This window comes from Xenopus laevis, chromosome 6S (genome assembly GCF_017654675.1).
Source record: "Xenopus laevis strain J_2021 chromosome 6S, Xenopus_laevis_v10.1, whole genome shotgun sequence".
Classification (NCBI taxonomy): Eukaryota; Metazoa; Chordata; class Amphibia; order Anura; family Pipidae; genus Xenopus; species Xenopus laevis.
This window is the reverse complement of record NC_054382.1, coordinates 29,921,650-29,936,653: the sequence shown is the minus strand read 5'-3', so window position 1 is coordinate 29,936,653 and position 15,004 is coordinate 29,921,650.

Genomic DNA, 15,004 nt, shown 5'->3' with positions numbered 1-15,004 from the left:
TTTTCTTTGTCAGGCTTTATCCGATCTACTGGATGTTGTCATACAGCAGCAAGAAATTTTGGAGCAGATTCACTAAAGGGCGAATTGTCGCCAGTGACCACCTTGCACACTTTGCACCATTTCGCCAGGTGAAAATTCATTAGCACTACGCTAATTCACTAAAATACGAAATTACGTCCTGGCTGCTGAACGCTGGCGACTTTTCGCTAGCGTTTCTTTGGCAGTGGGAACGCTTCAAATTGGAAATTACGCTAGCGATCGCTTCTGCCCAGCAAAACTCCTTTAGTCCTCTTACGCTTAGGTCAATTTGAGTATGGCGGGTACATAAAAAGTTGTATGTACGTCTTTATTGGAGATGGTGCAAATGCTTAAAGTGCCCACTTTTTATTACAAATGTCCAAGGAACCTTAATGAAGACAAAAGAGATCCTCTAATACCCTACACATGAGCCACCCTAAAATGAATGTTCCATGACCCTCAAATGTCTGGGGAAAAATGTTAACACAAAAAAGTTTGTTAGGTTTTTTGAAGGCAATTCCTTTAAAGTCGCCAGCGTTTTCACAACTTTAATACATTTCCGGCAGACAGGATATGATGTAAGTGACAGAAGATTGAGAAAGATCTAGGTCCATTTTAGCAGTTCGCCTGGTCTGAGGTGGCGAAGTCAACTCTGGCGAAACAGGTAACGTTCAGTAAAATTCGCACTTTATTGAATTTGCGGAGTAATGACCGTTCGTCAGAGTGAAAAGTCGCCTGGCGATAGAGTGCGAATGAATGCTAGCGATGGTCCCGTTCTCTAGCGAATTGTCACCTACACCTGTTAGTAAACTGGCGATGTCCCTGCGGATGGGATTTCTGTCGCTAGCGTTAGCCACTTCGCCCTTTAGTAAATCTTGCTCTTTGTGTCCTCTCCTCTATGCTGTAATGTAAAGTCTGTTCATATCAAGTGGATCAGTTTATGGTTTTCATGCAACTACATTCACCAGACAAATCAGATTATAATGGAGGCCTAGGGAGACTTATTCGGAAAGGGCCGCATCAGTGTGCCAATGTGGTCCTCGTCCAATGAGATTCTCAGCATCTGGCAGGTATCTATCAGACAATTTATGTTTATCTTCACTCTTAGGATTCCATGGACAAGATTGGTGGTGGGAGAGGTTCAAACTGGGCATCCACAAATTTGTTTTTGTTTCTCAATGCGGGGCACAGCCTTAGTCTATTGCGTATAAACACAGATGGAAAAAAAGCTGAGCAGCTCCCATCTGTGATGTAACTGCACTATCATGCATGGCGTCGGCCTGAGTTCAGACACACAGGGTGCTTTTGGGCATGGATACGTGAAAGTATAATCACACAGAAATCCACCACATATGTGCACAAAGGCTGAAGCCATGCTTGTCAGTGTAGTGACACTAATGAGCAGATTGGAACAGATCTGCTTTTTTGCAGGTAGAGAAACAGCCTTGAGTGACATTACCTCTAGGGAGTTGCCCACTGGTGTAACCCAATTCTCAAGGCCCCCACCTAAAAAAAAATGTTCTGAGAGGCCCCCGGCACACACCAACCCTGCATTCACCCCGCTTTAATGCTGCTGCATTTTTTTTTTTTAAAAGTGGCTGCGGAGGGGGATTTATGTGCAGCATCTCTCGTTGCCTCTGTAGTTACTCCACTGGAGTTGCCTCCTTCAGTCCTTCTCTTCTCAGAATCTCTGCTTACAGACATGCTGCATTGTGTTTGTACAAGCTAGAATTGTGACCTCACTGTTCACTAGAAGCACATCAAACGAAAAGAAAAAACCAAAGCAATTAGTGTTCATTTAATATAATTATATCACAGGTCACCCTTTCTGGTCGAATTAAATAGACTTAAGCTAAAGTGCAAAACTTGAATCAAACAAATCATAATTGTTTATAAAAAGCCATTGCGGACACGGCCTTACAAACCTGGTTATATTATAAATATATTTCCAAGTAAATACTTTTATGGCAGGAGCTTAAATTTCAGCCTGATTTTCCCTTTAAGCAACGAACATGTAATATCTGTTTTCTGTAACCTTTATTTCACACTGTGGGAATCTGGCAGTTGAAAAGCTGCAGTTCATGTTTCCTGCGAAAGAAAGGGTTTCAAATCTGAAAAACAAAACACCTTCGAATAAATCAAATTCAGGATTCAGTTCAGGACAAAGCAGATTTGTGGAATTTTTGTTAGATTCTAATTCTCCTTCATGTTTAGCATTCAACAAAACTGAACCAAAATTGTGGTTTCCCCCCACCACCTTTTGTTCATATACCTTGAAATTTTCATGCTTTACCAACATTGTGCTTAAAAGTTGTATCTTGTAGTTTCTTTTTAGTCTGGTATCCAGAAATATCTTATAAGGTGGATTTGTCAGACATAATGGATTTGCTGTAGAAGAAAAGAGGTTCCGCCTTCCTCTGGACCAACTAGCAGTTGGGCAGGTTAAAATAGAGTTAAATAGTTGAACTTGATGGACTTGTGTCTGTTACTATGAGACGCAACAGGGTGACTAGTATTGTTCCCACCCACCACTGGGGTCTTGGGTATGATTTTGATGAAGAAACTCTTCTGGGGGAATGTAATATATTTCGTTAGCACAAAAAACATTTGCAAAGACCATTGCGAACTTTATCGACCATGCTTGCATTCTTTTTGACCGATTACGGCTTCCTCGCAAAGTTTGAGACCTCAAGTCAATTGGCTCCCATTGATCCTGATCCTACATGGTGTGACAAAAAAAAGTGATACAATTGTGCTGCATTACTTTAGATTCAAGAGCGGTCACTTACTACATGGAGAGTACCATTGAGATGCTGCTAGAAATGCAGGGCAACCACGAATCTCCCCCTTTCCTGTGCAATCAATTTTATTGTTACGTCAGGCATCTCCATGCAGAAGCACAGGTATATGAACTGGTTTCTGGAAACCCCTTATCCAGAAAGCTCTGAATTATGGGAAGACCATCTCCCACAGACACCAATTTAATCAATTAATTAATTTTTTTTTAAATTATCTCCTTTTTCTCTGTTATAATAAAACAACACCTTGTACTTCATCCTAATAAGAGATAGGGGCAGAATTACTTGAGGGTGAAGTGGCTAACGCAAGCGTCATTTTGCTAGCATTACCGCCCGCAGGGACATCGCCAATTTCGCTAGCGAAAGAGATAGACGCTAGCGGTCATTTGCGCTCCATCGGCAGTCGGCAATTCGCTCTGTTGAATGGACGTTGCTCCGCAAATTCAGTTAAATGCGGATTTTACTGAACGTTACCTCTTTCGCCAGACTTTTCACCAGACCAGGCAAAGTTTATTGCAGTGCTTAGATCTTCCTCAATCTTCTGTTACTTACATCATATTTTTAGTGGAAAAAACTTCAAAGTCCAAAAAACTCTGGCGTCTTTTCTTTTTTTCAGAGTGATAGCCTGCAAAAGTCCTTGAAGTTTTTTTGGGTAACTGGCTTCCTCCCTACACATGGAACATAAACTATACAGTGGGCTCATGTGTAGGGCAATATAACAACTCTATTGTCTTTATTAATGTTCCCAGGCTTGTGTAATGTAATGCATTTGCTGCAACATATACGTCCATTCAACTTTATATTTCCTGCCGTATGCAAATTAGCCTGAGCGAAGACCTCTAGCTAATGTGTGCTATGCAGAAATGAACGCTAGCGCATCTTCACTTTCAATTGCTCTCGCCTGGTGAAGTGTATCAATGGGTGCGAAGAGGTCGCTGGCTATCCTTATTGGAGACAAACCAATCATTTGATACATGAACAGGAGGACGGCACTCCGGTAAAAAAACAGTTGTTTTTATTGCTGGGTACTGTAGGAATACATAGGCCTTACACGTTTTGGGAACACCTTCCCTTAGTCATAGGCTATGTGCTAAAATAAACTATTTTAGCACAGAACTCATTATAACTTTTCCCAAGACTTATCATTTAGGAAAAGGTATTCATTCCTTGCAGAAACTAACGATTAAATCATATTTTGTTGATCGTGTCCATTTAATATATCCAGTTAGCAGAAAATAAGCACATACTAAATGGGGCAGAACACACTTCATAAGCCGGTTTATTTAGTGGCTACAAGAGCTTGCATGGAATGTCAGCTCACACCAGACAATCTTGGTACAGTGAAGCAGAAAGAACTGTTTATTAACAAATACATTTCAAGCAAGGTGCTGTTGGGTAGCCAGACTGCCCAGCAAAAGCCTTGTGGTGTGATAAAACATCATTTAATTAAATAGATGCACTATATAATAGCATGGAATGAGTAAATGTTTTTTTTACAGATTATTACAGTAAACCGTAATAAAGATAGTAAAGATACAAGATTTGACCAGTTCTGCCTTACTAAACCTAATTCTGAGCAGATATCAGCTAGAACAGGGATCCCCAACCTTTTTTACCCATGAGCCACATTCAAATGTAAAAAAATAGTTTGGGAGCAACACAATCATCAAAAAGTTCCTTGGGGTGCCAAATAAAGGCTGTGATTGGCTATTTGGTAGCATTATGTGGACTCGCAGCCTACAGGAGGCTCTGCTTGGCACTATAGTTCGTTTTTTATGCAATTAAATCTTACTTCCAAGCCTGTAATTCAAAAATAAGCACCTGGTTTGAGGACACTGAGAGCAACATCCAAGGGGTTGGAGAGCAATATGTTGCTCACAAGCTACTGGTTGGGGATCACTGAGCTAGAAGATTAACCGGTACATGCATAATTTCCATCAGCTTGAAGGCAGCAGAATGAGACACTGCTTAGTAACAACAACTTTATAAAAGGACAACAGATAGATTGCTAGCTTACAAGGAGACAAATGTGACATTCTGTACTTTCATAAGAAGAATAAACCAGTTCAGCCCATTAATACTTCACGAGGAGAGCAAATCTGTGCAACAGTTGCAGATTGTTTGCTTATAAGAGGAAAGGAATGACACAATTTAGCAATGTCAGAAGTTCATTTTATATTTCAGCAATGCAGATGGCTGCCAGTTTTGAAAACGCAACGACAGTTTCACAGTACTAGTTACTAATAGTTTTTGAGGATAGTAAATCAATTAAGTAATTGAAGCTTGTTGAGGATGCAGCTATTCAGTAATACAGACAGTTGAGTTAAGAGAGTCTTATAAAGGAGAGTACAACTGACCACATCCTCCTCATTTTAATGTTTTGCTTGTATTGTAAAGTTCATAAAAAATTTTGGCGGTGCAGCAGATTTTGGTGAACACAATTTGGAAACTGAGCATTCATCCCCTTGGTTACCATAGGTTCTTTTGCTTGAGCCAGTGGCGTAGCTAGATGTTACTGGACCCCATATTAAATTAAATGTAGGGCCCAAAATAATAGTAAGTTGACCTGTTCTACTAAAATAGATTTGGCCCTCTCCATTCTGTGGCCCCTCTGCTTCCTGTAGTTACACCCCTAGCTTGACCACTTGTAAAGTTGAAACTGAGTTTCCTTTGTAAAAGCAAAGTTCTATTTTAAAGCTGCTAAGCATATATGTATGTATGATGAGTTGCCTGTAAATTTTATTGTATTGAGTTGTGTGCCCATTCAATTGTCATTCTCTAGCTCTCCATCTTTACAAGATGCTTTTTTTATTTACTTATCAGTCTCTAAGCCTTTGATGAAACGTGATCCAACTTCACCGTTACTCTGTTGTCCCTTCATTAATGGACCCTCACAATTGTTAACCCTGCTCTCCTGTCCGGCTTCCCCTATAGTTTTCCTTGAGTCTCATTTCACCTTGGCTCATTGGCACTTTTGTCAAGGCCCGAAGGCGCTATTTGCAGTGCGGACCAAGGAGGAAGCTTGCAGGTATAACCAAAGTTTGTGGTACAAAAGGGGGTAAAGAAGAAGAGTCATCAATCCAGGCAAAAGGTCAGTTCAGGCAGCGAAGTTTTGTAAAAGGGATACAGGCAAGGTCAAGATTAGAAGTTCAAATAACAATAGTCACACCCAGGAACACAACAGAGTTGAACCTATACTCGAGCAATGGCTGAAATCATCTGGTGTTCTTTTATAGGGGAATTTTCACGGCAAAATGTGCGTGATGATGTCAAGCGTCACGCACTGACATTGTGCATCGACGCTGCACATTTTGACGCTGGCGTGGGGATGCTACGTCCAGATTGACACGCTGGCGTCCAACTTCCTCGTGGTTCCCCCTGGCCGCTGCCATCTTGTGGAGGACGACGCCATGGACAGAGGCACCGGCGAGCGCTCCTTACAACTTGGCTGTTCTGCTTGAGCAGACACAGAACAGAATGAAAATCTTATGATATTGCCTCTCAACTGTGAAATTGTTGACTGGGTGAATTCAGTGGCAAAATCAATGAAGGTCACAGCTGTGGATGAGTCTGGTTTAAAGGATGTACTTATTGAATAATGTCTTTATCCAGTCTCTTACTTATAATGAAATACAACTCTTGAGTAGGTGTTATGATATGTCTAAAGCTACTTCCATAAAATAAAACAATAAGTGAGGAATTCATACCTTACATGTGTTATCAATATTTGCCTGTGATGAACAGAATGTCTGTCCATAACACACCACATCTTTCCTTTATGTTTCAGTCCAGGAGCTGCATTTCCTAAAAACACAGGCCTCTGCTTGTGTGGTCTTGCTAATAAGACCGGGATGTTTTGCTACACATTTCAAGCAAACAACATGGCCCAGAATTCACAAAGCATTGATCTTTGAAATGAGTCACAATGACCCTGGTTTTCATATGTCTCCTATTTAAACTAAGTATTCAATCACTGTCAGAGATGACTTCAGTGGCTGCCAAAAGTAGTAACTGGGATTCCAGATCACTGCCATTATAGGAGTCTCCACAAATGGGAGATGGAATGTTGCAGGTTTAATGATATCTTTTATTGGCTCAACATGTGATTGACATTACAGACTTTCCCAGCTTGTATTATCCTACCTGAAGAAGAAGCCTGTGAGGTTAAAAGGCTTATGTCTATCCAATAAAGACATCAGTCATCCTACAGAAATCTTCTCCTGGTATTTATAAAACACAAACCTAGACATACCAATAAAATTAAGAGAAAATAATCTGGAATATGACAGATACAGAATTTAAGGTTTATTGGCAGTCAAAGGTTTGTTGGATGGAAGATCATTATAGGAAGATTAGACAAAAATATAGGAACACATCCTTTTAGTGTGACTTAAAAGATAAGTAAACCTTTAAAATAAGTAAATGTAAAATTGGCGAGAGTGCTATTCTAAGCACTTTTGTAATGTACATTCACTATTTATTTTCTATTTATTCCAAGATATTAAAGGTTACATATATTGTTAATATGAATGAATTTTGTTCCAACAGCGCCACTAGCTGGTCAGTTTCCGACCAGTCTGACCACCAAGTAGTCAGGGAAGTTGTCAGGAGAAAGAAAGAGGCTGCTCTGATGTTCTTCTGCTTAGGACAAAAATGTATAACCTTTCTCACATCTTTCCTAAGCAGAAGAACATCAGCACAGCCTGTTTCTTTCTCCTGATAACTTCCTTGACTACTTTGCGGCCAGACTGGTCAGAAACTGACCACCAGGTGGCGATGTTGGAACAAAACTCATTCATATCAACGATACAAGTATCTCTTAATATCTTGGAATAAAAAAATAAATAATGAATGTAAATTACAAAAGTGCTAAGAATAGCCCCCTCATCAATTTTACATTTACTTATTTTAAAGGTTTGCTTATCCTTTAAGAGATTGCTTAAAGTTTGATAAGATATAGTAAAGTCCTGATGGACAATCAAAGGGAATTCCAGGAATGTGGTTCCGTTTTAGGCAAATGATAACTAGCATGCAATGGAGTAAGGGCGATTTCATATTATAAAAACAAACGTAAAATGGGGCAGAGTTTAGGCAACTATTAGGAGGTGATTTATGATGTTTTGAGGACTGTCTCTGGGCAGATCAGTAGCAGAAAACGAGTGTCAGTTCCTGAACTGACTTTCTGCAGTTGGTAGCTTTTGCTTTTTCCCCAATCCTGTTTTGCAAATACCTGTATTTTTTCTTCCACAAGTGGGTTTTTGCTAAAGTAAAAAGAAAAATTGACATTTTCTTCCAATGATTTACTCAAAGATGATTCTTTAGGGTTAGCTTGCTTATCCCAAACTCTCTAATCTGGATAAGTAAGTTAGGAGGCTATTAGGAGGTGGGAGAGTAGACATCTGTCACAGGGGCCTAGCAGCTCCCAACAGGAGTAGTTAGGACCAAGGAGGAAGCTAGAACAGAATCCGAGTTCGCAGGGGTTAACCAGAAGGCGTAGTCAAAAACAGGCAAGAAGTCCACAAGGCAGGCTGCAGGATTAAAAACCAGGTCAAAGCAGGGGTCAAAGTCCAGAATAAGTAGATTAGGCAATAATAATAGCACCCAGGTAGTCCTGGAACAGAAACCTATAATTCGGCAATGAACCATTGCCATGGACACATTTTATTTAGAATTTTCGCGCCAATGCGCAGCGTCATGACATCACGCGTCAATGCCAGCGCCAACATGGACATGACGCCGAAACTAAAGAGAAGCGCCACCGGGGCGCTCGTGACAACGCCTTCATTCCACCCCCAGCCCACTCCTTAAATATAATGCTGCTGATCACAGGCAGTAGTGTATTCATGGGGGAGATGCAGGGTGTTGGGCAGGATGAAAAAAAACACAACACTTTATCTATTTTCTACACTTTGCACCCCTCTGCCTTTTAATAAATGAGGCCACTCTACTGCCACAGCCAAGATGTTTTTCACTCCATGTTTTGGCTGTAGATCTGTGTGTACCTCAGCATTCCCATGTAGTATAATCCCTACTGGTGCATCACAGATTTGCAAAGTAATTTCACTGTACACCAGTCATCTGCCCCCCCCCCAAGGCTAAATAAAAACATTTATTGAATGGTAATGTAATCCACTATAATAAAGATTCAAAAGTGTTTAGATTGTAAGTGCTCTTTCTGCTGTACTGTATCTCTTACCCCATGGCATTTCATCTCTGTGTACTTCTTATACTTATTTATTATGCATATCCCCCTGGAAAAACTGTACAGTGTTGTGTATCCTAGTAGCACTATATTATTTTACAAATATACAAGAGTGCAGTGAATATTATAAGCATGTTTGCAAATATGTAGATGTGGGAATATTATGTATAAAGTGGGAGATGTAGTGGCACATGCATATCAATACATGCGGCTGTAAGCAAGGTAAACAATTAGATGTTCCTTATGAAACACAACTCTGAATAAGATGCTTCTGGTACACAAACATTTCAGATGAATTTACTTATGTATGTATTATCTTCTTTATGCAATGGGGAACAAAGTATAAAGCATTTACAGTTACAGTGACTCTAATGGCTTTACAAGGTTACATTCTGAGAAAGAAGTCCAGATGAAGCGCTGATAAGAGGTACAGTACAAGTTCAACAAGTGACTTACAGTTAAAGAATGTATACATTTGTTCTCTTAAATACATTGGCAATTCCAAATACAAACAAGCTACTATTGAATGGAAGGAACATCAGCGGACTTGAAGAGAATGCAGAACAATTGAACAGAAAACTTGCTGTTAGAAGTAAGTTCTTCAGCCTATGGCCTTCCAGCATTGTTAGGGTCCTGCACTTCTGTAACATTCAGCTTCGGTTAATTGTATTCATGAACAAACAATACTGTATGACCTGCCATGATAAAATGAAATTCAGCAGAGCCCTGATTTTAATTTGCCATGGGAATGCATCAAAATGGTATAAATTATGGGGTGTAAAAACCCACCCGCAGTGTGCCTTCCATCAATTCGCAGAAAATGAAAAATCTGGGTTGTAAAATAAGGGTTCTATGTTATAATCAGTTGACTTACCTTAAAAGGTGAGCCCTGGTGTCTAAATTTTAATGATGTTTGCTTGGCTCCACAGAAATAACACGTGCCTCTTACTCATGCATACAAGCCATATCGAATCTTTACTGTTTTCAAACTTCCGGTAAAGACAAAGGGGCGTTCTTGCAATATAACCGCTAAACCTTTTAAAATCCTCACCCATTTTTTTCTTTCTTTCTTTCTTTCTTTCTTTCTTTCTTTCTTTCTTTCTTTCTTTCTTTCTTTCTTTCTTTCTTTCGTTCTTTCTTTCTTTCAATATGTGTACATCCACTGGCTTAGTTAATTTTAGTTAGTTTTTGTCAGTCTCTTTAAATGGTATATAGTTCTTAATAATTGTATCGATTACAAATTGTCTTTCTTCATCTGCATAATATTTGCTGTCATATTGTTATCATTTGTTTAACATGAAAATCAAATAAAATATTTTCAAAATAAAAAAAAATAAAAATAAATCCTCACCCAACAAATCCATATAGAAACAGTATTTCAGTAAATGTCTTGTCCACAAGATGGCAATGAAGACATCCAAGCTGTTATTTTTTGGCAACCTAAAGATAATAATAATAAAAAGTGGGACAAACATAGCTAGTTAATAAAAGAAGGCTGATGGATACATAAATCTATATAAACGATCCAGACAGGCCACAATGAAAAGTCAAGCAAACTTAATAAAAAATACAAAGTAAGTATGTTTTCAGGGGTGCCCAACCACAATGCAACAGGGAATCCCTATTAATTATGATGATTATAATAAAATTTAATTATCAAAATATTCTTTATTGTATTAAAGCAAATATCATTCATTATACATATCTGAAGTTTTCTTTCTCCCACTCTACTACTCCTTGAATACCTGACTAGCACTGTTTCTCGGGCCTTCATGAGGATTCTATTTACACGTCTTCTTTACCTTTAATCCCTCAGGATCATTTGCCCATTTACTGATTTGTTATTGTGCTCCTCTCTGAATTACTGAATGGTCTGTGCAAAAATGGTTAGATATGTTCTATATTCCTCCTCAAGTGTCAAACCCAGAGATCCTAGTTGTACCATTGCTTAATGAAGAACTCTGCTGCAGGATGATGATCTGTTTATTCAGCCTTTTTCTTTTACTGTGTATTTGTCAACTATACATGTGTAAACATGACTGCTCTTTCTTGTAAATATTTAAGAGTAGTGGGGAGGGCAGAAAACGGCATTTTCCAGTGTAAGAACATTGTTTGTGCCACCTCCCACCGCATTCATACAAAACCACATGGCTGCATGATGATAACAATAAAATGTCAAAGTGCCTGTAATCCTAAATGCGGTTCTTGTTTTTTGCAATATTGACTCCTAGACAGTCTTCCGGGGAACTCAAGTACCATGGGAGACTGTCTAAAAAGGTTTGCACATGAGACTCTATTTGAGTACCTTGGAGCTACCAACACTCGTGGCAGTAATTGCAGGGTTGCCATAGTGGGTTGATTCAGACTTCTGCCAATTAAATCCAGAAGGGACACAATCCTGACTCTTATAGCACATCAGATTTGCTACCACACTGTGGTTGTTTTGATGCTTTGGCTACAACTCTGTGTGCAGCTGAAATTATGAGTTAAAATCACGTTGATCCAAAATTGCACATTGCACTTGCAGTTATAAATGAGTCCGTGGGTCTCTGGCCACCTCCCGTAGCAACAACTGTGTGATATGTTCAAAATAGTAGGGGGCTACACGGCAATGTGGGCTGTGACTGGTACATGAATAATCAGATGACATTGATCTTATACATGAATGGTGCGTAGCCATCATCTCTGAAGAATGAAAGGCACTAGGTATGTGAGTGAGCTGTGATATTAAAGGAGAACTAAAGTTTAACTAAAGAAGTAGCTAGAAATGTTGTACGTTATATTTTGGGTTTCTGTACCAGCCTAAGGCAACCAAAGCTCTTTAGGGTTAGGGCATACTCTAAGATTCAGGGAGACTTAGTCGCCCGGCGACAAATCAACTCTTCTTTGGGCAACTAATCTCCCTGAAAATCTAAATTGCCGGCGGGATGGCACTTGGAGCACTTTGTTTTTCGAAGTCATCCGAAGTTGCCGCACTAGGAAACTTCGGGTGACTTCAGAAAATGAATTGCTCCGAGTGCCATCCCACTGACAGCTTACATTCCGGCTAAATCTCCCTGAATCTTAGCGTGTGCCCTTACCTTTAGCAGTAAAGATCTGTGTCTCCAAAGATGCCCTAGTAGCTCCCCATCTTCTTTTCTTCTGATTCACTGCACATGCTCTGTGCTGCTGTCACTTACTGAGCTTAGGGACCCACTCACAATATACAGTACATATAGTATAGAAATATCACAATATACAGTACACATGGAGGCAGATTTAATAAAGGCTGAATTGTCAACAGCAACCGATTCGCACCCATCGCTACACTTTGCCAGGTGCAAATGCGCTCAGACTACGCCAGTTCACTAAAGTGCGGAATTTCGTCTTGGGCGCCGAATGCTGGCGACTTTTTGCTAGCGTTACTTCAGCAATGCGATCATTTGCATAGGGCGGGAAATTTAAAGTTGTATGGACATCTTTATCTTCAATGTTGCATATACTTACAAATTACACTTTTTAAAACACATGTCCAGGGAACCTTAATAAAGACAATAGAGTTATTCTAATGCCCTACACATGTGCCCACTGTAAAATGAATGTTCCATATGTTTGCAAATGTACAGGGAAAACCGGTTACCCAACATAAGTTTAAGTTAGGACTTTTGCAGGCTGAAAAAAAGGAAAAGACGACAGCATTTTTTGGACTTTGATGCATTTTTGGCTCACAGAATATAATGTAAGTGACAGAAGATTGAGGAAGATCTAGCTACTTTACTGCACTTCGCCTGGTCTGAGGAGGTGAAGGCTACTCTAGCGAAAGAGGTAACGTTCAGTAAAATCCACACTTTAGTGAATTTGCGGAGTAACGACTGTTCGCCAGAGCGACACATCGCCTGGCGATAGAGTGCGAATGACCACTAGCCGCAGTCTCTTTCGCTAGCGAATTGGCGCCTGCGCCCATTAGTAAATCTGCAATGTCCCTGCGAAAAGAAACGCTAGCAAATTGTCGCTAGCGTTAGCCAGTTCGCCCTTTAGTAAATCTGCCCCATAGAATATAAATGTCACAGTGTAAGACTGGTTAGTGTTTAATAAAGATAATTACTACATGGCAGCACAGAAACCAGTGCAATTAGCATCAGAATTTAATAATCAGCCCTGTAGCATCATCTTATATTACAGGCCAACTTCATTTTCTGCTGGATAATTTGCGTTGACCCCTAAGTTTAGCTTCTCAACAGCTGCTCAGAGCCCACTGAGCATGTGAGTGTCACAGACACTTTCCAAGATGGTGACCCCCTGTGAAAAGTTTGAAGTCCTGGATCATTGAAAATGCTGAAACTTTATGCTGGTGTAATAAGTTCAGTATATAAAATATGGCATTTTTAACCATATTAATTTTTACGGTTTAGTTCTCCTTTAAGTTGACATCAATAATACCCTATCGAGGCCCTACACCCAGGGGAGATTCAAATGGGGACAGTATCTTGCGATGCAGAATCTGAGCATATTACACTTGCATGCCTCTTTGAATTTACAGAGACCCCAGTAGACTTTTTTTTTCCCCCATGGGAAAGTAGCAGATTTTCATGAGAGCGATTGAAAAGGGTCCAAGCAGCCAATAACACTGATCATATCCAAAAATCATCAGTGACAGACAGGGGTACATCTGCCATCCAGCCCAGTGCCCACTCACAATCTGTTCCTCCACTCTGCATGCAATAATGGCCAGTTATCACAACAGAGGTCGTCTGTCTTACAGTATGCTGAGCTCTCTCTTAGAGGAATGTAGATAAAGCTATTGAGGCAAATGAATACATGAAATGTGTTTTGTGAAAACAATGTTATACTTGAGCACAGAATCAATCTCATGATTACTACAGTATATAATACAAACAGTACTTGCATGAATAACTAGGCTTGGCCATTCAATTTACCTGGGATATCTTCAATATAACTGGGACATATTGCTGGGGAGCTGCTACACCACTCACTTAACCATTGTTCATTGGTTCTCCATGAATTAACTCCTTTGACTCCATGAGAACAAAAGAGAGGACATGCCCCGACACCGAACAATATGCTCTCTGCCGAGTATGGTATTTTCACACTGGGGCATTGTGGGACGGAAGTTGGTATTTGTGGCTTGTTTAGACTAAGCATAGGAAATGAAGTCTATCCTGCTGGATTTGAGGTCACTTAGTACTAAACATTTTTCCAATGCTAGACAAAGATCATAAGGTTACAGATGTTAAATATGTTTACTTAGCAAACAGTTCTGGGGTTTTTATTTCCCTCCTTTGCTGTGTTTTTGCTCAGTCTGGATGGACTGGCTGCTCAGTATACAAGCTGATGTGTTCATATAGACTCGGTTATGTCTCACTACTCTCCCCATCCAGGCGTGACGCTGCAGTCTGATCTGACACCATTCAGTCTCGGCTGCTGCTGCTATCTATCTATCTATCTATCTATCTATCTATCTATCTATCTATCTATCTATCTATCTATCTATCTATCTATCTATCTATCTATCTATCTATCTCTGTCTGTCTGTCTATCTATCTATCTATCTATCTATCTATCTATCTATCTCTCTCTCTCTCTCTCTCTCTCTCTCTCTCTCTCTCTCTCTCTCTCTCTCTCTCTATCTATCTATCTATCTCTATCTATCTATCTATCTATCTATCTATCTATCTATCTATCTATCTATCATCTATCTGTCTGTCTGTCTGTCTATTATCTATCTATCTATCTATACAAGTATAGGACCTGCTCGGGATCTGGGGTTATTCCAGATAAGGGATCATTCCGTAATTTGGATCTTCATACCTTAAGTCTACTAAAAAATCATGTAAACATTAAATAAACCCAATAGGCTGGTTTTGCTTCCAATAAGGATTAATTATATCTTAGTGTGGATCAAGTACAAGGTACTGTTTTATTATTACAGAGAAAAAGGAAATCATTTGGATTATTTGATTATAATGTAGTCTATGGGAGATGGTCT